At 51.3% G+C, this 23,885-nt stretch overlaps 1 protein-coding gene across 1 annotated transcript in view; it reads right to left on the bottom strand.

The window, feature by feature from the left end:
- Window positions 1-23,645, bottom strand: part of LOC142905807 (contactin-5-like) — a 98,700-nt gene extending 75,055 nt beyond the window's left edge. Inside the window, exon 1 of the mRNA XM_076052937.1 lies at window positions 22,781-23,645. The gene's annotated coding sequence lies outside the window, so the exon portion shown is untranslated. The remainder of the gene's footprint in view (window positions 1-22,780) is intronic.
- Between the last annotated feature and the right edge of the window lie 240 nt (window positions 23,646-23,885).

Below are 23,885 nucleotides of genomic sequence, written 5' to 3'. Positions count from 1 at the left end.
TGGTGGCAAAATCTTTGTTGGCAATCACAGAGGTCAGACGTTTCCTGTAGTTGGCCACCAGGTTTGCACACATCTCAGGAGGGATTTTATCCCACTCCTCTTTGCAGATCTTCTCCAAGTCATTAAGGTTTCGAGGCTGACGTTTTGCAACTCGAACCTTCAGCTCCCTCTACAGATTTTCTATGAGATTAAGGTCTGGAGACTGGCTAGGCCACTCCAGGACCTTAATGTGCTTCTTCTTGAGCCACTCCTTTGTTGCCTTGGCCGTGTGTTTTGGGTCATTGTCATGCTGGAATACCCATCCACGACCCATTTTCAATGCCCTGGCTGAGGGAAGGAGGTTCTCACGCAAGATTTGACGGTACATGGCCCCGTCCATTGTCCCTTTGATGCGGTGAAGTTGTCCTGTCCCCTTAGCAGAAAAACACCCCAAAAGCATAATGTTTCCACCTCCATGTTTGACGGTGGGGATGGTGTTCTTGGGGTCATAGGCAGCATTCCTCCTCCTCCAAACACGGCGAGTTGAGTTGATGCCAAAGAGCTCCATTTTGGTCTCATCTGACCACAACACTTTCACCCAGTTGTCCTCTGAATCATTCAGATGTTCATTGGCAAACTTCAGACGGGCATGCATATGTGCTTTCTTGAGCAGGGGGACCTTGCGGGCGATGCAGGATTTCATTCCTTTGCGGCGTAGTGTGTTACCAATTGTTTTCTTGGTGACTATGGTCCCAGCTGCCTTGAGATCATTGACAAGATCCTCCCGTGTAGTTCTGGGCTGATTCCTTACCGTTCTCATAATCATTGCAACTCCACGAGATGAGATCTTGCATGGAGCCCCAGGCCGAGGGAGATTGACAGTTCTTTTGTGTTTCTTCCATTTGCGAATAATCGCACCAACTGTTGTCACCTTCTCACCAAGCTGCTGGGAAATGGTCTTGTAGCCCATTCCAGCCTTGTGTAGGTCTACAACCTTGTCCCTGACATCCTTGGGGAGCTCTTTGATCTTGGCCATGGTGGAGAGTTTGGAATCTGATTGATTGATTGCTTCTGTGGACAGGTGTCTTTTATACAGGTAACAAGCTGAGATTAGGAGCACTCCCTTTAAGAATGTGCTCCTAATCTCAGCTCGTTACCTGTATAAAAGACGCTTGGGAGCCAGAAATTTTTCTGATGTAGAGGGGGTCAAATACTTATTTCCCTCATTAAAAGGCAAATCAATTTATAACATTTTTGACATACGTTTTTCTGGATTTTTTTGTTATTATTCTGTCTCTCACTGTTCAGATAAACCTACCATTAAAATTATAGACTGATCATTTCTTTGTCAGTGGGCAAACGTACAAAATCAGCAGGAGATCAAATACTTTTTTCCCTCACTGTAGTAGCTACACATGTAGTAGTAGCTACTACACATGTAGTAGTTACTACATGTAGTAGTAGCTACTACATGTGCATCTACTGCTACATGCAGTAGCTACTACATGTGTAGTAGCTACTACATGTGTAGCTACTACTACATGTGTAGTAGCTGCTACACGTGTAGTAGCTACTACATGTGTAGTAGTAGCTACTTTTGTTACTACGATAATCCGGCACTGGTGGCGGCTGGTGCCATCTGGCAGCGGGGAAGGTGCGAGCACGACATTTCAGGGGCTGCGCCTTTACCCCTCGACATCTGTGCAGTGAAGATGGCCACACGAAACACGATCCACAGTCAACAAGCTGGTACGATATGGCTCCAGATATTCACAGCCGCACACACAACACACACATACAAAACGAAGACAAAGATTCCCCGTGTAGCCTTAACAGACTGTAGGGGCAAGTGCTGTTAGCGAGCAGCACCTGTGAAGGTCGCAACGGCACACGAAGGGGTGGGTGGCCAGCACCACGCCCGGCCGCCTTTGTCTTCCCAGTGGCGATGTTTACACACCGCACGAGGTACTCATTTGAGGCTGAGTAGACCTAGGTGAGTCCCAGGACCGGTTCAGATAATCGTCACTAGGTGTTGGTGGCCGTGAGCGGGAATCGAACCCTGGTGGCGGGGGTTAGTAGCGCAGCGTAGCGCTAACCGCTGCACCACCGCTCGCCACACACCACACGAACAAGGAGACTTATAATCCGTGGCGTTGGCCATTACACTGGAAATTGCACCATAATAATGCTTTATTGGCTCTTCGCGTGATTTATACGAGTGGGCTCGTGTACAAAAGGGAAATAATATCGGGGCGAGGTGTACATGTTACTAAGAGGGGGTTCGTAATCGCCACGCCAGAGCCACTGATGAGAGACCGGGAAGCTTCTAATCCTGGATTCAGTGTCTGTCTCTCTACATGTGTGTCTCTGTCTGTCCGTCTGTCTCGCTTCTTCCATCAGCATCATCAGCAGCCATGGTCGATCCACTGCTGGAGGAAGTCCTGCCCCGAGATGTTATCGTATTAGCACGGCTGGCTTCGTACGTTGCGAAATAACTTCAACATAATACATCTATACTACCTATAGACTAACACTACCCATAGACTCAACACTGCCCAGAGACTCAACACTGCCCATAGACTCAACACTGCCCAGAGACTCAACACTGCCCATAGACTCAACACTACCCATAGACTCAACACTGCCCAGAGACTCAACACTGCCCATAGACTCAACACTGCCCAGAGACTCAACACTGCCCATAGACTCAACACTACCCATAGACTCAACACTGCCATAGACTCAACACTGCCCATAGACTCAACACTACCCATAGACTCAACACTGCCCATAGACTCAACACTACCCATAGACTCAACACTGCCATAGACTCAACACTGCCCATAGACTCAACACTACCCATAGACTCAACACTGCTCAGAGAGAGAGAGAGAGGACGACTCAAAGGCACCACGAGGAGGAACCACACAGACGAGGGAGTGGGGAGGCAGCAGCAGCCACGCGGTGGTGAGTAGCCGGCGCCACCAAGAGTTGCCCCAAGCTCTGCGGTCCTCTACGTATGAAGTTGTCATCGGCCAATTAACGACGAGTGTTTGCGTGCGTGGGAGGAAACGGGACCACCCGCAGACACCTCCACGCCTGCGTGCGAGGGGGAAACACTCTATTCCGTACAGAAGGAACAAATGGGAAATCCACTTTTTATTTTTTTATGTCCTTCCGAGATCCCCGACGTCTCGCGGCAGAATCAGAGAGGCACGGCTCTTCCCCCCCCCCCCACCCGTCGCCCACGTCGATGGGAGTTCAGCGCAACATCATCTGTGTGTGATCCACCAACCCCTCGCCGCTGCCTGCACAGCGCTGGGGTCACGGGGCCACGCCGCGTGCCTCGCGATCACGCGGCCCATTCTCACAATGGGGCCGTGTCTGAATAAACCGACTCATCTTGCCTTTGTTATCTTGTCGAGAATTGTACGGTGCCTTCCATTCGATGCGCTGAGCAGCAATCACAGTCTGTGTGAGTCACAATAGAAATCCGCCCGGCACATGCTGACGATAGTGGTTGAGAGAAGGAGTGGCGGTCACTTAAAGTGGCGGTGGAGTTAGGTGGGCAGTCGGGAAAGCAGCGTATCTCAGGAGCAGTGATAGAGGTAGTGGTAGGGGTCGGGGTAGGGGTAGTGATAGGGGTAGTGATAAGGGTAGTGATAGGGGTTCGTTGTAACTGGGGCGCGGGGCCAGGGAGAGTAGCAGCGGTAGCAGGACGATGATGGCCTGGGGGGAGAGGAGACGAGATTCGTTGTAAGGGAGGAACGGAAGCTGCAGGTTGTTGTTGTTGTTGTTGAAGCTGCAGGTTGCTGGTGTTGTTGTAATGAAGATAGTCGCTCCGCGTGCTCCAGTGGAGGGGGAGCGAGAAGGGACGAGAGAGCGAGACTTCGACGCAGCAGGGTGGAGAGGGTGGCCGGGAGAGTACATTACTTTAAAAAAAAATAATATTTAATAGAAAACAGGGGGAACATAGACATAGAGTAGGGAAAGAGGAGGTAGAGAGAGAGGTGGGTGGGGAGGTAGAGAGAGGGGGTAGAGAGAGAGGTGGGTGGGGAGGTAGAGAGAGAGGTGGGTGGGGAGGTAGAGAGAGGGGGTAGAGAGAGAGAGAGGTGGGTGGGGAGTTAGAGAGAGGGGGTAGAGAGAGAGGTGGGTGGGGAGGTAGAGAGAGGGGGTAGAGAGAGAGGTGGGTGGGGAGGTAGAGAGAGGGGGTAGAGAGAGAGGTGGGTGGGGAGGTAGAGAGAGAGGTGGGTGGGGAGGTAGAGAGAGGGGGTAGAGAGAGAGGTGGGTGGGGAGGTAGAGAGAGGGGGTAGAGAGAGAGGTGGGTGGGGAGGTAGAGAGAGGGGGGTAGGGAGAGAAGGAAGGGGTAAGAAGGAGGAGAGCAGAGCGTGGAATCTTTCGTGAAATCTTTCATTAAACAAAGGGGATGGGGGGGGGGCTACATAAAACAAAGCATTGAAAAAAACCGAAATGATGAACGAAGCAAAGAGGCGACTACACCGAGCATCGTCTTGTTTCCTTTGATCGTAAAAAGAAAAAAAAGGGAGGGGGTAGAGACTGGCAGCGTGGAGGACGGGACGAGAGTGGTGAGACTTCAGAGAAGTGGGACTTATAAACATTTTTTTTTTTTAAAACACGTGACTATTACTTTCATTGTCGCCGGGCAATGCCCCAACGGAGCGAGCTACGTGGCTCGTTTTTTTGTTTTTGTCAGAAGCGACCCAGAGCCATCACAAACGATAGCAGCTCAACGAAATGTGACTCATCATCATCATCACCACCACCATCACGTGGACATTCACAGCAGCAGTCAGAATGCTCCGAATCCACGACGTCGATTCCAAACGTGGAGGGGGAAACCAGAGGAGCCGGAGAAAAATCCATAGGACCACGGAGAGAGAGAGAGAGACACCGCAAACTCCACATATACAGCAGCAAGCGTCAGGGTCGGGATCGAACCCACGGCCTCCTGCATACCCGGCGAGGTGGTTAACATCTCATAGCCACCGTGATGATGATGAGAGAGAGACACCGCAAACTCCAAATATACAGCAGCAGCAGGCGTCAGGATGGGATAGAACCCACGACCTCCTGTACACCAGGCGAGGTAGTTAACATCTCATAGCCACCGTGATGGTGATGAGAGAGAGAGACACCGCAAACTCCAAATATACAGCAGCAGCAGGCGTCAGGATGGGGATGGAGCCCACGACCTCCTGTACACCAGGCGAGGTAGTTAACATCTCGTAGCCACCATGATGATGATGAGAGAGAGACACCGCAAACTCCAAATATACTGCAGCAGCAGGCGTCAGGGTCGGGATCGAACCCACGATCTCCTGCATACCCAGTGAGGTAGTTAACATCTCATAGCCACCGTGATGATGACGAGAGAGAGACACGCAAACTCCAAATATACAGCAGCAGCAGCAGGCGTCAGGGTCGGGATCGAACCCACGACCTCCTGTACACCAAGCGAGGTAGTTAACATATCCTAGCCACCATGATGATGAGAGAGAGAGACACCGCAAACTCCAAATATACAGCAGCAGGCGTCAGGGTCGGGATCGAACCCACGACCTCCTGTACACCAGGCGAGGGAGTTAACATCTCACAGCCACCATGAAACAAGACCGTGGAGGTATGGTACAGGCATTCACTCGCGCCCGTCTCGACACGATCCACCAACCCCACCCCTCCCACATCCCGCCGCAACCATAAAAAGCACGCTGGAATAATAAATAAATAAATGGTCGCGCTCGCCGCGCCTGATGATAGCGACGATGATCACGATGATTGCGGTAAGGGCAAGAATGTCGCAAGACCTAACGTAAGTGGCGTCTGCGCTCTAATAAGAATAATAATAAATACGTTTAAAGGCATAAAATGTCCATCGCTTGGTTAGAGGAACGCTTTCTGGCAATAAAGAACTCCTCCTCCTCCTCATAATCCCACTGCGGAGAAGTTTGCAGCTAAATCACGTTAAAATAAAAATATATATACAGGCATGCATTTTTTAAAATCGTGCTTTGCTACATTTCCCCACAGCCCACGCAGGGCAATATTAAAAATTGAATCAGTTTCCATTACGGTCAAACTTTTATTGTTCCCTCAGTGTGTGTAGGTGTGTATGTCTAGGTGTGTGTGTCTAGATGTGTGTGTCTTGGTTGGTGTGTGTGTCTAGGTGTGTGTGTGTCTAGATGTGTGTCTTGGTTGGTGTGTGTGTCTAGGTGTGTGTGTCTATGCGTGTTTGTGTGTCTCTGCTCACGGCCAACACCAGTGACGATTAGCTGAACAGGTCCTGGGCCTCCCCGCGGTAGACTCACGGCCAGGTGTGTGTGTCTAGGTTGGCGGCCAGGTGTGTGTGTCTAGGTGTGTGTGTCTATGCGTGATGGGGCAGTTGTGGAGAGAGTGGAGAGTTTCCCATACCTGGGCAGTGTGCTTATGACCGGCTCCATTTAACAGCAGAGGTCTCACTCCGAATCAGTCGAGCGGCAATATCTTTTCATCGGTTGCGTAACGCTGTGTGGAAGCTACCTGGTCTGTTGCTCCGCACTAAGCTTCAGGTCTTCTCGGCCACGGTCATTCCCTCTCTTCTCTACGCTTGCGAAACGTGGACCCCCTTAATGGAGCATCTTCGCCGGTTGGAAACATTTAGGCTGGCCTGCCTACGATCCATCCTGGGTTTAACTAGGCTGGATTGTGTGAGGAGCTCACAAATCCTTGAAAGATCTGGGCAAGGTTCCATCGGTGAGCTCCTCCGGCAGGCAAGGCTGCGTTGGCTGGGTCATGTAGCCCGCATGCCCAGCCACTGCATGCCGAAACAGCTTTTGTTCGGCCGGATCGAGGGGGCTAAACGGGCGCGGCACGGGCTAGAAAAGATATGGAGTGATGTGGTACAGGAGGACGTGGAGCTGAGTGGACTTGCCGATGACTGGTACCAGCGGTGTCAAGATCGGCCTCTGTGGAGGAGGCTCGTGAAGGACGCTACTGGGCAGTTGGAGGCAGTCGCCCTCAAACAACAACGGAGGGCCGAGGAGCGACGCTCACAACAACGAGCGGAGCACCGGGTGGCGAAAGCACAGCAGGTTGGCACAGTAGGGGGCACAGGTGGTGCACCAGCCAGTCATCTTAGTCAGTCGACCCATGGCACTTGGATCTGCCCCGTGACCTCCTGCCCGCGGGCGTTCGACACTTCACGTGGCCTCAAGGTGCACATGGCCTGGCACAAGCGTCGTGGTGACGTCACCGCCACTTAGTGGCGAATGGCGGTTGTTGTTGTTGTAGGTGTGTGTGTCTAGGTGTGTGTGTGTGTGTCTCTGCTCACGGCCAACACCAGTGACGATTAGCTGAACAGGTCCTGGGCCTCCCCGAGGTAGACTCAGCCTCAAATGAGTACCTGGTGCGGTATGCAAAAACATCGCCACTGGGGAGCCAAAGGCGGCCGGGCGTGTGCCGTGCCGGCCTTCAAAGGCGCTCGCTAACAGCACTTGCCCCTACAGTCTGTCAAGGCTACATGGGGGATCTTTGTAATTACGAACGATGCCGCTGCCCCAGAGCAGCGACCTCTCGGCGTTAAAAGTTAAATAATTAAATGAGAATTATTATTATTAAATAATGAATTGGCTTCTAATTGGACGTAGTTCCGGCTGAGGCCGTAGTTTACGTTGACTAAAGTCTTTTAACCTCAATTAATCATCCATGCGTGGGGGGGGGGGTCTTTTTTTGCTGCGCTACAAGAAAAACAGGGGGGGGGGAGCGGTGGGGCAGCGGTTAGCGCACTGCGCCAAAAATCTTGGAGAACCCGTAGGGGAAGCTCAATGCAGAATAGGGCGGGGGGAGGGAGAACATACAAACTCCACTCACGCACAAAGACAAAGATCTCCCGTATAGCCTTAGCAGAGTGTTGGGGCAAGTGCTGTTAGCGAGTAGCACCTGTGAAGGCTGGAACGGCACACGAGGGCGTGGGTGGCCAGCACCAGGCCCGGCCGCCTTTGTCTCGCCAGTGGCGATGTTCACGCACGCCACTAGGTACTCATTTGAGGCTGAGTCGACCTAGGAGAGGCCCAGAACCGCTTCAGATAATTTGCCACTTGTGTCGGCCTTGAGCGGGAATTGAACCCGGGTTGCCGGGTTCAGTAGTGCAGCACGCTAACCACTGCTCTACCGCTCCTCACATTCTAGAGACCTGGGTGGTTATTGAGGTCCTGGTTATTAAGATCCTGGTTATTAAGATCCTGGTTATTGAGGTCCTGGTTATTTGAGGTCCTGGTTATTAAGATCCTGGGTATTGAGGTCCTGGTTATTAAGATCCTGGTTATTGAGGTCCTGGTTATTTGAGGTCCTGGTTATTAAGATCCTGGGTATTGAGGTCCTGGTTATTGAGGTCCTGGTTATTGAGTTCCTGGTTATTGAGGTCCTGCTAATTGAGGTCCTGGTTATTGAGGTCCTGGTTATTAAGATCCTGGGTATTGAGGTCCTGGGTATTGAGGTCCTGGTTATTAAGATCCTGGTTATTGAGGTCCTGGTTATCAAGATCCTGGTTATTGAGGTCCTGGTTATTGAGGTCCTGGTTATTGAGGTCCTGGTTATTGAGGTCCTGGTTATTGAGGTCCTGGTTATTGAGATCCTGGTTATTGAGGTCCTGGTTATTGAGGTCCTGGTTATTGAGGTCCTGGTTATTGAGGTCCTGGTTATTGTGGTCCTGGTTATTGAGGTCCTGGTTATTGAGGTCTTGATGATGGATACGTGAAGAGGCGACCATTTCCCTCGATCCACAGGGACTTCCCGGAGGGTTTTTGCCGGCGTTGCGGCGGATGGGAGCGAGGGGCCGAGACGGTGGCCGTGTGACAGCGCAGGCAGTGGGAGGTGTTGCGGGCTTTGGCTTTGGGGGTTCCAGTGATACGCCGCCACGTTTGCAGGTTTTGGTGGGGCATCAACAAGTCGAGTGGTGGCTAACTCCTCGGTCCAGACTTGGTCCGCCGTGGCGGGGTGGACTGCCGGGTGCACGGAGCGGAGTGTAAACGCGATCGCTACTGAGAGAAATTGGCAGCAATTTGTGAAAAAAAAATCACACATTATTAACCGAGCCGTAAATCGGGTAGTTTGGCAAGCGTGTGTGTATATATATATATAAAATTAAATATATATTCATCACATTTGACTGCGGTTTCTCGCCTGCTGATACAATGAATTACAGTAATGTTGAATTAATGTCAGCGCAGGCATTGTGATGGAGTAATAGCCAGGCGAGTAGCGATGGCGCAGCGATTAGCGCGGTCGGACGTCGGAATGGCTGAGATGCGTGGCAAGGGGACGTTGTGAAATACCGGAGCGTTGCAGTGGTGAGAAGGGGTTGAGGTTCAATTCCCGACTCGGGCAAGTTATTGCGTTCTACCCCTGTTCTGCAGTGTGTGTGTGTGAGTGAATGTGTGTGTGTGGAGTTTGTGTGTCCTACCCCTGTTCTGCAGTCTGTGTGAGTGAATGAGAGTGAGCGTGTGTGGCAAAAACAACCCCGTACCTCCTCGTGGTGCCGGATGGCGACGCTATAGTGGGCAGTCCCCCGGAGGGAGGGCCAATTTAGATTGGCGAGGAGATGTTAACTCCCTCGCCTGGTGTACAGGAGGTCGTGGGTTCGATCCCGACCCTGACGCCTGCTGCTGCTGTATATTTGGAGTTTGCGTGTCTCTCTCTCTCATCATCATCACGGTGGCTTGGAGATGTTGACTACCTCGCTTGGTATGCAGGAGGTCGTGGGTTCGATACCGACCCTGACCCCTGCTGCTGTATATTTGGAGTTTGTGTGTCTCTCTCTCATCATCCTCACGGTGGCTTGGAGATGTTAACTACCTCGCCTGGTGTACAGGAGGTCATGGGTTCGATCCCGACCCTGACGCCTGCTGCTGTATATTTGGAGTTTGCGTGTCTCTCTCTCATCATCATCACGGTGGCTTGGAGATATTGACTGCCTCGCTTGGTATGCAGGAGGTCGTGGGTTCGATACCGACCCTGACGCCTGTTGCTGTATATTTGGAGTTTGTGTGTCTCTCTTTCATCATCCTCACGGTGGCTTGGAGATGTTAACTACCTCGCCTGGTATGCAGGAGTTCGTGGGTTCGATCCCGACCCTGACGCCTGTTGCTGTATATTTGGAGTTTGTGGTCTCTCTCTCTCTCTCTCTATCCGTGGTCGCGTGGATTTTTCTCCGTGTTTTCTCCCTCCGCATTTAGAATCAACGTCACGCGTTCATGAGTACTTCGCAGCTGCTATAAATTCCCACGCGATGCTGATGATGACAAGTCCACTTCGTTGAAGTATATCATTTGTTGATAGCTTCTTTGCAAAGAGTTTCTATAGCTTAGCGGGACCTTATACCTGGTAACAATAATGTAAAAGTGTAACAGTTTCAAAATAGTTCTATGGTTTTAGTCTCGAAGCAGGCGGGCGCCCGCGTGAAATGAGATAATTTAAAGAAAGAAAGAAGAAATAATAATAATAATCCTCAAGGGGTTTTCAGGGGGGGGTTTTACGACCGAGGTGAGAAAATGTGAGCCGTAAAATTCCCTCCACCAAAGTTGTGAAATTTGAAAAGGCCGATCGGGCCATTGCCAACGTCTCGGCGTGGCATGAAACACCCACGGGGAAACCAAAGACAAAGCCGCCCCCGCTGCCACCACCCGTGTAGCCTTAACAGACTGTCAGGGCAAGCGCTGTTAGCGAGCAGCACCGCCTATGAAGTGAAGGCCGGAACGGCGCACGAGGGGGTGGGTGGCCAGCACCACGCCCGGCCGCCTTTGTCTCCCAAGGGTAAAGACACACACGCCATAGACAACAAAAAAAGATCCCCCGTGTAGCCTTTAACAGACTGTTGGGGCATGGGATGTTAGCGAGTAGCACCTATGAATACCACACACGCAAAGACAAAGGTGCCCCCGTATAGCCTTCATCAGACTGCTGGGGCGGGTGCTGTTTGTTAGCGAGAACCTATGAAGGGGATAATGAGCTATCATCAACGCGCTCGGCCAGCTCGCCTTCGGAACAACAGCCCACAGCTCAGATTCTGAATGATGGAGGTCTTCATCCATTAGTGGATTGACCACGGCTGGAGATGGTGGTGATGTCTTGGTGAGGCCCTTGATTCAATAAATATTCTGATTCTGAATACAATAGTAGTGAGTGGTAAACAGTCTTTCCGTGGTCCACCAACCCAACCCTCGCTCCTCCAAACATCTCGGTGAATGGGGGGGGGGGGAGGGGGGCGAGGGGGGGGGGACGAGGGGGTGGCCGGACGAGCGAATTTAATTAATTAAGATAATTAAACGGATAAATATTTAGGTGGATTTCAAAACGGAACCGCTCACCGCTGATATCAAGAATGCATCACAGCAACAAAACAACAGCGTAACGTAACAACAGTCGTTCACAACTCAGTCACGTCAACACGTCGCTTGTGCCAGGCTGGGTGCACTTTGAGGCTACCACGTGAAGCGTCGAAGGCTCGCTGCTGGCAGGAGGTCACGGGACAGGCCCAGCAGGTGCCATGGGTCGGCTGACTGAGATGAGCGGTAGATGCACCACCAGCTGTACCCCCTACTGTGCCAGGCTAGGTGCAGGAGGAGGTCACGGAGCAGACCCAGCAGGTGCCATGGGTCGAGTGACTGAGATGGCCGGTAGATGCACCACCAGCTGTACCCCCTACTGTGCCAGGCTAGGTGCAGGAGGAGGTCACGGGATAGGCCCAGCAGGTGCCATGGGTCGAGTGACTGAGATGACCGGTAGATGCACCACCAGCTGTATCCCCTGCTGTGCCAGGCTAGGTGCAGGAGGAGGTCACGGGGCAGGCCCAGCAGGTGCCATAGGTCGACTGACTGAGATGACCGGTAGATGCACCACCAGCTGTATCCCCTCCTGTGCCAGGCTAGGTGCAGGAGGAGGTCACGGAGCAGACCCAGCAGGTGCCATGGGTCGACTGACTGAGATGACCGGTAGATGCACCACCAGCTGTACCCCCTACTGTGCCAGGCTAGGTGCAGGAGGAGGTCACGGGACAGGCCCAGCAGGTGCCATGGGTCGAGTGACTGAGATGACCGGTAGATGCACCACCAGCTGCACCCCCTACTGTGCCAGGCTAGGTGCAGGAGGAGGTCACGGGACAGACCCAGCAGGTGCCATGGGTTGGCTGACTGAGATGACCGGTAGATGCACCACCAGCTGTACCCCCTACTGTGCCAGGCTAGGTGCAGGAGGTCGTCACGGGACAGGCGCAGCAGGTGCCATGGGTCGACTGACTGAGATGACCGGTAGATGCACCACCAGCTGTACCCCCTACTGTGCCAGGCTAGGTGCAGGAGGAGGTCACGGGACAGGCCCAGCAGGTGCCATGGGTCGAGTGACTGAGATGACCGGTAGATGCACCACCAGCTGTATCCCCTACTGTGCCAGGCTAGGTGCAGGAGGAGGTCACGGGACAGACCCAGCAGGTGCCATGGGTCGGCTGACTGAGATGACCACTGGTAGATGCACCACCAGCTGTGCCCCCCAACAAACATTCAAAAAAGATGTTCACACTTCTGAGAATTTGCAACAACACCACGTGACATGTGCTGCTGCCTCCGGGGCTCTGGAGACCGCCTGGAGGAGATTCCAGGCCACGTGTTGACATCGATGGCGAACACGTGGGAGAGACTCTTTGGACTTCTTGAAGCTATTAACATTAATTTGTTGTCACGTCACAGTGTTAGTATCCCTTCTTTTTCCATTCAAAACGATTAGTCCCATCTAATGTTTGTTTTGAAGCACCCTGTACAGAGACACACAACAACACACACAGAGACCCACAACAACACACACACCAACATATACACCAACACACAGAGACACACAACAACAACAAAGATCAAAGATCCCCCGTATAGCCTTAACAGACTGTAGGGGCAAGTGCTGTTAGCGAGCACCTATGAAGGCCGGAACGGTATACGAGGGGGTGGGTGGCCAGCACCACGCCCGACCACCTTTGTCTCCCTAGTGGCAATGTTTACACACCGCACCAGGTACTCATTTGAGGCTGAGTCGACCAGGGGGGAGGCCCGATAATCGTCACTGGTGTTGGCCGTGAGCGGGAATCGAACCCGGGTCGCTAGTTTCATAGCGCAGCGTGCTAACCGCTACACTATCGCTCCCCACAAACACACGCAACAACACACACACACACAGTGACACACAACAACAACAACCGCCATTCGCCACTAAGTGGCGGTGACGTCACCACGACGCTTGTGCCAGGCCATGTGCACCTTGAGGCCACGTGAAGTGTCGAACGCCCGCTTGGCAGGAGGTCACGGGGCAGACCCAGCAGGTGCCACGGGTCGACTGACTGAGATGAGTGGCCGATGCACCACCTGTGCCCCCTACTGTGCCAACTCGCTGTGCTTTAGCCACCCGGTGCTCCGCTCGTTGTTGTGAGAGGCACACACACACAGACACACACACACACGTATAAATACAATTCCTTTGTTACACAGCCCAGGGCGTGATGGAGAGACGCGGAATCGGAGCGCCGTCGTGTTCCTGAACGCCAATTTGGAGAGCGAGGGTGATGAGAATGTTTCGTGCAGCGACGTCGCTGGTGCAGTGGCATCTGCTCCGTCACGAGCAAGGGGAGCACATTGACCACCCAGTCCGTTTACGCACGGGGGGAAGGAGGCCGTCAACCCGATACCATTGTTCATTTAGGATTATTTGGAGCAGTGGGGTTCTTATCCTTTTTACCGCAAGCCTTGCACCAGCGCCGTCGGTTCTTAATCGTTAAAACAAAACCAATGTACAACGTGAATAAATACGTAGGTGTTTGATGAAACGAAGTGAGCTGTGACGTTGTCCCCCTGCTTAATTAGAGTTTTCGATTATTTAACTTCTGAAAAAAAATTGAAAAATTGGCCGTGTTTGGCCGCCCGCCATGAAGGACATCGCGCACCCCCAGGGGTGGCGTGGTGCACCCCCTAGGGGTGGCGAGGTGCACCCCCCAGGTTAATAATAATAATCAGAAGAAGAGCCACTGAATTCGATTAGTAGCAGCATTATTAATAATAATAATAGTAGGGTTTTCCCCTCTTTGTCTGGCAACAAAACTTAAACCTTTTTCCAAGGAATCATGTTGCTGCATTAACCACAATAGTTGTGGTCAAAATTCAAACAAAAACACACACTTTCATAATATATGCATTGTCTTTGAAACTGATTGGTCCACACCAGGGACGGCTTTCTTTTGAGCCTCGTCTCAATTGGTGCTAGACCAGAGAACGCCAAAAGGCGTCACACAGCTCAAAGACAATGCATTGGGTCGAGGCTCAAAAGAAAGCCGTCCCTGGTGGGGACCAATTAGTTTCAAGGACAATGCATATATTATCAGAGTGTGTTTTCTGTTTTAATTTTGACCACAAGTATTGAGGCTAATGCAGTAACATGATTCCTCCTAAAAAGGTTTCAGTTTCGTTGCCAGAAAAAAGGGGGAAACACTATTATCATTATCATTATGTTTTGGCACTGGCAAAATAGGTCTAATGATAGTAGCATTATAATGATTATTATAGATATTTGGCTACCGCTCTGAATTCGCACACGACGACGTTGGCAAGCCGCTTTGTTTGAGCTGCTTATCATTTGTGATGGCCAGGACGCAGCAAAACTCAGTGGGCTTTGCCTGGTAAGATCAAACAAATACAGCTTAGCTTTATTGGGATATATACATATATTTTTTTTACGTGATTTGTTTACCTAACCTATACATTGCTCTCCTATCGTGTGTGTTACTTGGAATTGTGTTTGCTCTCGGGCAGTTCTGACCCACACCGCGACTGGACATGTGAAAAAAAGAGCTTCACGGATCATCGGATTGCTCCTCGAGTTCAAATAAATCTCAACCCGATTCTGCCCAAGCTGCTGCCTCGCTCCGCTGATCTGTTCTGAGATGTGTTCTGAGATGTGTTAACAATAACGATGATGGTGGTGAACAACAACAACTATCTCTCTCTCCCAACGCCACGATTTGGTAGCGGTGGTGGTGACGGTGGTGGTGGCGGTAGTTGTGGCGATGGTGGTGGCGATGGTGGTAGCGGTGGTGATGATGGTGTTGGTGGCGGTGGTGGCGGTGAGGTTGGTGGTGGTGGTGACAGTAGTGGTTTGGGGGTGGTGGTGATGCTGTTGGTGGTGGCGGTGGGTGGTGGTGGCGGTGGGTGGTGGCAGTGGGTGGTGGTGGGTGGTGGTGGTCGTGGTGGCGGTGGCGGTGGTGGTGGTGATGGTGGCGGTGGTGGTGGTGGCGGCGGTGGTGGTGGTGGCGGTGGCGGTGGTGGTGGTGGTGGCGGTGGTGGTAGCGGTGGTGATGATGGTGTTGGTGGCGGTGAGATTGGTGGTGGTGGTGGTGACAATGGTGGTCTTGGGGGTGGTGGTGATGCTGGTGGTGGTGGTGGCGGTGGTGGTGGTGGCGGCGGTGACGGTGGTGGTGGTAGATTTGAGAAGCTCGCCCCTATTCTTTCAACTGCCGCTCCGGGAGGTCGGTCTCGAGCCGGCGACCTCCGCATTGCGAGTCCGACATCGCCAACCGTGAGGCCAACACAGGACTCCACCGGCTATCTGCTGGCAACACGTGGCGCCTGAATAATGAATGCCGCTTAATCACGACATCAATCCTTAACGCGGAATGCTCCGAACGTCCTATTAGGAAGGACGTCGTGCACGCGACTTGCTAATTCGCGCAAGGCCACGTCACTGGCTCAGCGCGAACGTTTCGACGCAATTTTCGGTTGCGGCGAGAATGGAGTCGGTGTTGCGCGCGTCACGAATGATTGCAGCGATTTCGCGACGTCGCTCTCGCTGTGTGTGTGTATGTGTGTGTGTGTATGTGTGTATGTGTGTGTGTGTGAGCGAGAGTGCTTTTTTGTGTGTGCACAATAGATCGCTTTGTCGCTCCGCTGACTTGAGACCCCCCATCGGGCGATGGCTCTGTCCGTCGGCGTCATTGTCTAGAGACACGGGCAGCTCTGTCCGCCTGTGTCATTATGTACGTGTGTGTGTGTGTGAGTGTGTGTGTGTGAGTGTGTGTGAGTGTGTGTGTATGTGTGTGTGTGACTGTGTGAGCGTGTGTGTGTTGAACCTCTTTCGCACCGTGCGTAGCCAACCGTGATAATAGGAGGTGCAGTGTTGAGTCTGTGGGTAGTGTTGAGCCTATGGGTAGTGTTGAGTCTATGGGTAGTGTTGAGTCTACGGGTAGTGTTGAGTCTATGGGTAGTCTTGAGTCTATGGGTAGTGTTGAGTCTATGGAGAGTGTTGAGTCGATGGGTAGTGTTGAGTCTATGGGTAGTGTTGAGTCTATGGGCAGTTTTGAGTCTATGGGCAGTGTTGAGTCTATGGGCAGTGTTGAGTCTATGAGCAGTGTTAGTCTATGGGTCGTGTTGAGTCTATGGGTAGTGTTGAGTCTGTAGGTAGTGTTGAGTCTATGAGCAGTGTTGAGTCTAGGGGTAGTGTTGAGTCTATGGGTAGTGTTGAGTCTATGGGTAGTGTTGAGTCTACGGGTAGTGTTGAGTCTATGGGTAGTCTTGAGTCTATGGGTAGTGTTGAGTCTATGGAGAGTGTTGAGTCGATGGGTAGTGTTGAGTCTATGAGCAGTGTTGAGTCTATGGGTAGTGTTGAGTCTATGGGTAGTGTTGAGTCTATGGGCAGTGTTGAGTCTATGAGCAGTGTTGAGGCTATGGGCAGTGTTGAGTCTATGGGTAGTCTTGAGTCTATGGGTAGTGTTAAGTCTATGGGCAGTGTTGAGTATATGGGTAGTGTTGAGTCTACGGGCAGTGTTGAGTCTATGGGCAGTGTTGAGTCTATGAGCAGTGTTGAGTCTACGGGCAGTGTTGAGTCTATGGGTAGTGTGGAGTCTATGAGCAGTGTTGAGTCTATGAGCAGTGTTGAGGCTATGGGCAGTGTTGAGTCTATGGGTAGTCTTGAGTCTATGGGTAGTGTTAAGTCTATGGGCAGTGTTGAGTATATGGGTAGTGTTGAGTCTACGGGCAGTGTTGAGTCTATGGGCAGTGTTGAGTCTATGAGCAGTGTTGAGTCTACGGGCAGTGTTGAGTCTATGGGTAGTGTGGAGTCTATGAGCAGTGTTGAGTCTACGGGCAGTGTTGAGTCTATGGGTAGTGTTGAGTCTATGGGTAGTGTTGAGTCTATGGGCAGTGTTGAGTCTATGGGTAGTGTTGAGTCTATCTGTAGTGTTGAGTCTATGGGCAGTGTTTAGTCTATGGGTAGTGTTGAGTCTATGGGCAGCGTTGAGTCTACGGGCAGTGTTGATTCTATGAGCAGTTTTGAGTCTACGGGTAGTGTGGAGTCTATGGGCAGTGTTGAGTCTATGGGTAGTGTTGAGTCTATGAGCAGTGTTGAGTCTACGGTCAGTGTTGAGCCTATGAGCAGTGTTGAGTCTATGGGAAGTGTTGAGTCTATGAGCAGTGTTGAGTCTATGGGCAGTGTTGAGTCTATGGGCAGTGTTGAGTCTATGGGCATTGTTGAGTCTATGGGCAGTGTTGAGTCTATGGGTAGTGTTGAGTCTATGGGTAGTGTTGAGTCTATGGGCAGTGTTGAGTCTATGGGTAGTCTTGAGTCTATGGGCAGTGTTGAGTCTATGGGTAGTGTTGAGTCTATGGGCCGTGTTGAGTCTACGGGCAGTGTTGAGTCTATGAGCAGTTTTGAGTCTATGGGTAGTGTGGAGTCTATAGGCAGTGTTGAGTCTATGGGCAGTGTTGAGTCTATGAGCAGTTTTGAGTCTATGGGTAGTGTTGAGTCTATGAGCAGTTTTGCGTCTATGGGTAGTGTTGAGTCTATAGGCAGTGTATGGAATTGATGTGGTCGAATAATTGTGGCCACATGGCCGGCCTGCTCTAGACCAATTCTTCGACCACATCAATTCCATACACCCAGCCATCAGATTTACCATGGAAGTCGAAAAAGATGGCAAGCTACCTTTTTTGGATGTCCTAATTAAAAAAAGACCTGATGGTTTAATGAGCCACTCTGTCTACAGGAAAGCTACCCATACGGATGCTTATCTGAAACCGGATTCCCACCACCATCCATCACAGAAGAATTCTCTCATCAAGACTCTGTATCATAGAGCCCAATGCATATCCGACCAGGAACACATAGGCAGTGAACTCAAGCACGTACACCAAGCTCTTAAGGCTAATGGTTACTCCGACTATACAATCCGCAAAGCTATCACTCAAACCATGAAGAAGGACCCTCTTGAGGAGCCTTTCAAAACCATCACTTTACCCTACATTGCGAGGATCACAAAAAAGATCTCCAAAATCTTGAATAAACACAAGATCCAGGTCCGTTTCAACACATTGCAACAAATCCGTGATCTGGTTCCGTCTGTAAAAGATGTGATTCCGGACATACAATACCCTGGTGTCTACAAACTAAGTTGCCTCTGTGGTAGTAGTTACATTGGAGAAACCAAACGCCATGTCTCGGACCGCATTCGTGAACACAAAGCAGACCTTAAACACGGTAGGACCAACACCTCGGCCGTGGCAGATCATTGTTATAATTCAGTAGGCTCACATGACATTGACTTTTCCTAGACAGAGGTTCTTTGTAAGCCATCTGGCTACCATGAGAGATTCGTTCATGAGGCTATCCACATATACAAGCACAGAGACAATTTCAACCGAGAAGATGGATTCTGGCTTAGCAATCATTGGAAAGATTTGATAAACCATTTCAGGTCTTAATTGATTGTTCACGCTTACAGTGGCTTTCAGACAGCATACATTAAATTTTTCGTCTCCCCCCTCCTCTTTTCAGAACATAGATGGACTAGTCCTTCTAAATAAACTGCCAAATCGCTGAGCGTGGCGCTAACGTTTTTTTTTATAAATAAATACACCGTTTAAAAATAATAAATTTATGCAAACCGACACACCTGATGACGACCGTTTGTGTTATGGTCGAAACGTCGTGAGAATTTTTATTGTTTTGTATATATTTTATTATTGTATTGTTTCCCTTCAACGTGACTTTACCGAAAGAACTAAGAATATGAATTACTGCAGTCACGAAAGCTTTAAATCAAAATTCTATGGGTAGTGTTGAGTCTATGGGTAGTGTTGAGTCTATTGGCAGTGTTGAGTCTATCGGCAGTGTTGATTCTATGGGCAGTGTTGAGTCTATGGGTAGTGTTGAGTCTATTGGCAGTGTTGAGTCTATCGGCAGTGTTGATTCTATGGGCAGTGTTGAGTCTATGGGTAGTGTTGAGTCTATTGGCAGTGTTGAGTCTATCGGCAGTGTTGATTCTATGGGCAGTGTTGATTCTATGGGCAGTGTTGAGTCTATGGGTAGTGTTGAGTCTATTGGCAGTGTTGAGTCTATCGGCAGTGTTGATTCTATGGGCAGTGTTGAGTCTATCGGCAGTGTTGAGTCTATGGGCATTTGTTGAGTCTATGGGCAGTGTTGCTTTGAAGCTTTCGTGACTGCAGGAATCCATGCTCTTTGGTTCTTTCGGTAACGTCACGTGGGTCGATGGGTCGCGTGAGCCCCACGTGCCGCAGCCATCGCGCACGCACCAGACGTAGTTGTTTTTGGTTTGGCTCAGGCGTTTGGCAAATCTGCGGCTCTTCAAGGAATATTGAAGGTGGGGCGGGGGGGGGGGAGGGAAATGGCTATTCGCCGTCCCCACCGCGATAGAGGGGGGGGGGGGGGGGGGTGGCTCAAACGGACGTGGCACGGGCTGTGGAGGAGATGGAGCTGATGCGGTACAGGAGGATGTGGAGCTGAGTGGACTTGCCGATGAGCGGTACCAGCGGTGTCTAGATCTGCCCCTGTAGAGGCGGCTCGCGAGAGGCACTTGGAGGCTGCTGGGCAGTTGGAGGCAGCCGCCCTCCAGCAACAACGCAGAGCGGAACAGCGACGCTCACAACAACGACCGGAGCGCCGGGCGGATAAAACGCGAGTTGGCACGGTGGTGAGTACAGGTGGTGCATCCATGGCACCTGGGTCTGTCCCGTGACCTCCTGCCAGCGGGCTTTTGCCAATCTAAGTGCACCTAGCCTGGCACAGGAAATAGCAGGGGGTTTGTTCGTTACGTGTATGCTGGCGTGACAATCCGTGAGGCTCGAGTGTGGGTGAGGGGGTGGGTGGCCAGCACCACGCCCGGCCGCCTTTATCTCCCAAGCAGCGACTGTTACACATCGCAGTAGGTAACTCATGTTATGCTGAGTCGACCTAGGGGAGGCCCAGGACCGGCTTCAATAATCGTGCTCTCCATTACAAAGACCCCCCCCCCCGTATAGCATCAACAGACTGTTGGGGCAAGTGCTGTTAGCGAGCACCTACGAAGGCCGGCACGGCACACGAGGGGGTGTGGGTTTGCCAACACCACCACCCCCGGCCGCCTTTGTCTCCCCCAGTGGCGATGCTTACACATCGCACCACGTACTGAGTTCAGGCTGAGTCGACCTAGGGAATGCCCAGATAATCGTTACTGGTGTTGGTGGTGTCCGTGAGCGGGAATGGAACTCGGGTCGCCGGGTTTGTAGCGGATCGCGCTAACCGCTGCACCACCGCTCCTCCATAGCGCCCATGCACAGGATCTCTGCAGTAGCCATGCATGCTCCCTGTCATACTGCACGTGAAAGATCATGGCAGAGTTATGTAATTATAATATTAAGGCCTTGTAAAATATATATCTTCAATAGCTTTACAAACTGCGCCAACATCAGCCTCGGGCTATCCACTGCTGGAAAAGGGCTTTAGGTGTTTTTTCTCTCTCGTGTTTTTAATGAAAGACAAGTCTTCTGCACAGGGATTTAACTTCTAATAATAATAAGAATTACTGTTTTAACACGCTGCGATTTGCATAAATTAACATGATGCATGTCAACGCGTTACAAAGCATGACACGACGCCAAAATGCTGATGGTGATAGTTAAAAGCATTAATTCCAAAGTGTATTATGAACGCTCCAACGAAGACTTATCCGGCTGGGTGGCTTGCGAGCGGAATGAGCGTGAGTTCAATTCCTAGCCTGGGTCGACTCATCTAGACGATACCGCCATGTGTTCCCCAGCCTACGTGGTGGGGTGGGGGGTGGGGGGGTCGATAAAATAGGTACCACTTTGTGGTTGTCCGCCTGATGATGATGTGATGTACGCATCACGAATTGGCGCGTTTGGTTTTCGCGACGCACCCTCACTGATTGGCTGAGTCGGGTTGTGTCCGGTTGATTATTTACGCGATCTCACCCCCCCCCCCCAAAAAAACCTCTATTATAGTTACCAATTTGTGTGCGGATTAGATAATCCCCGTCATGAGAACGTGGAATTTCCACCATTGGCCTCTGCCGCGGGTGCGTGAGTCGATCACCCACTGTCTCGATGTTAATTTGATGGACAATCCTTTCTAGAGCAGTGTTACAAATTAAATATAGAATTTATATTATTCCACATTGCCCGCATTTCTTCTCAACATTAACACCATTAAAATGTGCTTATCATTTACAACGACTTTAATTATCGTTAATGTTTTCGGCCATTACCAGTGGAGTAGAGATTTTTTTTTTGTTTAAAGAGAAACATTAGGGAATAAATTATTTATTTGCCGTTCACATCATCATCGTCGTCGCATTCACAAAAATTCCATATTATATTGATAGAAAACTAAAATCTAGATTAAAAGCAAGAATCCCACGCCGTTTCGATCGCAAAACAAGCGGCCTTGTTGAGGTGGAAGCTGGAGAGAAGACCGTTTGTGTTTTTGGCTTTTAATTTAGATTATAGTTTCCTCTCTACGTGACTTTACCGAAAGAACCAAGAATATGAATTCCTGCAGTCACGAAAGTTTTAAGTCTAAATTTAAAATTCAAATATTGAATATAATATTGAAATATATTAAATGTCCAATATTTCGTCATATTAATACGTGTTATACATGCACATGTGGGTTTTAATGCTTAAATGTATCCAATATGGAAATATACACATCACATAAACATATTATACTGAAAATATGCATACGTACAGACAAAGATCTACCCGTATAGCCTTAACAGCTTGTTGGGGCAAGTGCTGTTAGTGAGTAGCGCCTATTCCAGCAGGCACGGCACAGGAGGGGGTGGGTGGTGAGTGGCCAGCTCTACCCCCAATCGCCGTTGTCTTCCCACCGCAACAGACACTCATTTACGGCTGAGTCCACCTAGAGGAGGGCCCAGAATCGGTTCAGAGAAATCATCGCCTCGCAGCGCCGGGTTCGCAGGGCAGTGACTGCCAACCACTGCGCCACCGCTCCCCAAAGACAAAGATTCCCTGTATAGCCTGTAACAGACTGTCGGGGCAAGTGCTGTTAGCGAGCACCTATGAAGGCCGGAACGGTACACGAGGGGGTGGGTGGCCAGCACCACGCCCGACCGCCTTTGTCTCCCTAGTGGCGATGTTTACACACCGCACCAGGTACTCATTTGAGGCTCAGTCGACCAAGGGGAGGCCCAGGACCGGTTCAAATAATCCTCACCGGTGTTGGCCGTGAGCGGGAATCGAACTCGGGTCGCCGGAATTCCGAGCGCAGCGTAGCGCTAACCGCTGCACCACCGCTCCCCACTCCCCATGCACACGCACACACGGAGACACCCACAGCCAAGACGACCATTCCCCCGAATGACCTTAGCAGATTTGTGTGGCAAGTGCTGTTCGCGAGCACACACACACACACACAACAACAACAACAACATCGCCACTAGGTGGCGGTGACATCACCACGCCGCTTGTACCAGTCTAGGTGCACCTCGAGGCCCAGACGTTGTGGGTTGACTAATGTGCCAGGTTACGTGCAGGAGGTCACCGTACAGACCCAGGTGGTGTGGGTTGACTGAATGAGACGTCTGACAGATACATAACCACACAAAGACAAAGATCCCCCGTATAGCCTGTAAGAGACTACACGAGCAAGTGCATAACCACACTGACACGCACACAATTATAAATATTCCCGTGTAGCCTTAACAGACTGCTGGGGCAAGTGCTGTTCGCGAGCATCTATGAAGACTGGCACGGCACACGAAGGGGCGGGTAGCCAGAACCACGCCCGGCCGCCTTTGTCTCCCCAGTGGAGATGTTTACACACCGCACCCAGGTACTCATTTGAGGCTGAGTCGCCCTAGGGGAAGCCCAGCACCGGTTTCAGATAATCGTCACCGGCGTTGGCCGTGAGCGAGAGTCCGAAGCAGTGCGCTAACCGCTGCGCCACCGCTCCCCCGCAGATAAACACACACCCCAACGCTAGCAGACTTAATCAGCACCTAATTACATGAGCTTAATTAACTGACTATAATTAACCGAGTCGATGTTACCTGCCACACATCTTACAGTCAGCTCACCTCTGTGTGTGTCTGTGCTAGCTAACAGCACTTGCCCCAACAGTCTGGCAAGGCTATACGGGGGGGTCTTTGTCTTTGTGCGGGGAGCGGTGGCGCAGTGGTTAGCGCTGTGCTGCGCTACGAACCTGGCTGCGACCCACCCGACTTCGATTCCCGCTCGCGGCGACGATTGTCTGAGCCGGTCCCGGACCTCCCCTAGGTCGACTCAGCCTCAAATGAGCACCTGGTGCGGCGCGCAGTGAACATCGCCATCGGGGAGACAAAGGCGGCCGGGGGTGGTGCTTGCCAAGGCTGCTCGCGAACAGCACTTGCCCCAACAGTCTGCTCAGGCTACGCAGGGGATCTTTGTCTTTAGTGGGGAGCGGTGGGCGCGGCGATGAGCGCTACGGACCGGGCCTCCTCTAAGTCGACTCAGCCTCAAACGAGGAGCCGGTGGAAGAGTGTGGCGACCAACATCATCGCTGGGGGGGGGGGGGAGGAGGTGGGGAAAGACAAAGGC

This window comes from Petromyzon marinus, chromosome 59 (genome assembly GCF_048934315.1).
Source record: "Petromyzon marinus isolate PM22_M1 ecotype Great Lakes invasive population chromosome 59, UKy_Petmar_22M1.pri1.0, whole genome shotgun sequence".
NCBI classification, from domain to species: Eukaryota; Metazoa; Chordata; class Hyperoartia; order Petromyzontiformes; family Petromyzontidae; genus Petromyzon; species Petromyzon marinus.
The sequence above is the reverse complement of the archived record's forward strand: the minus strand, read 5'-3'. Positions and strand labels throughout refer to the sequence as shown.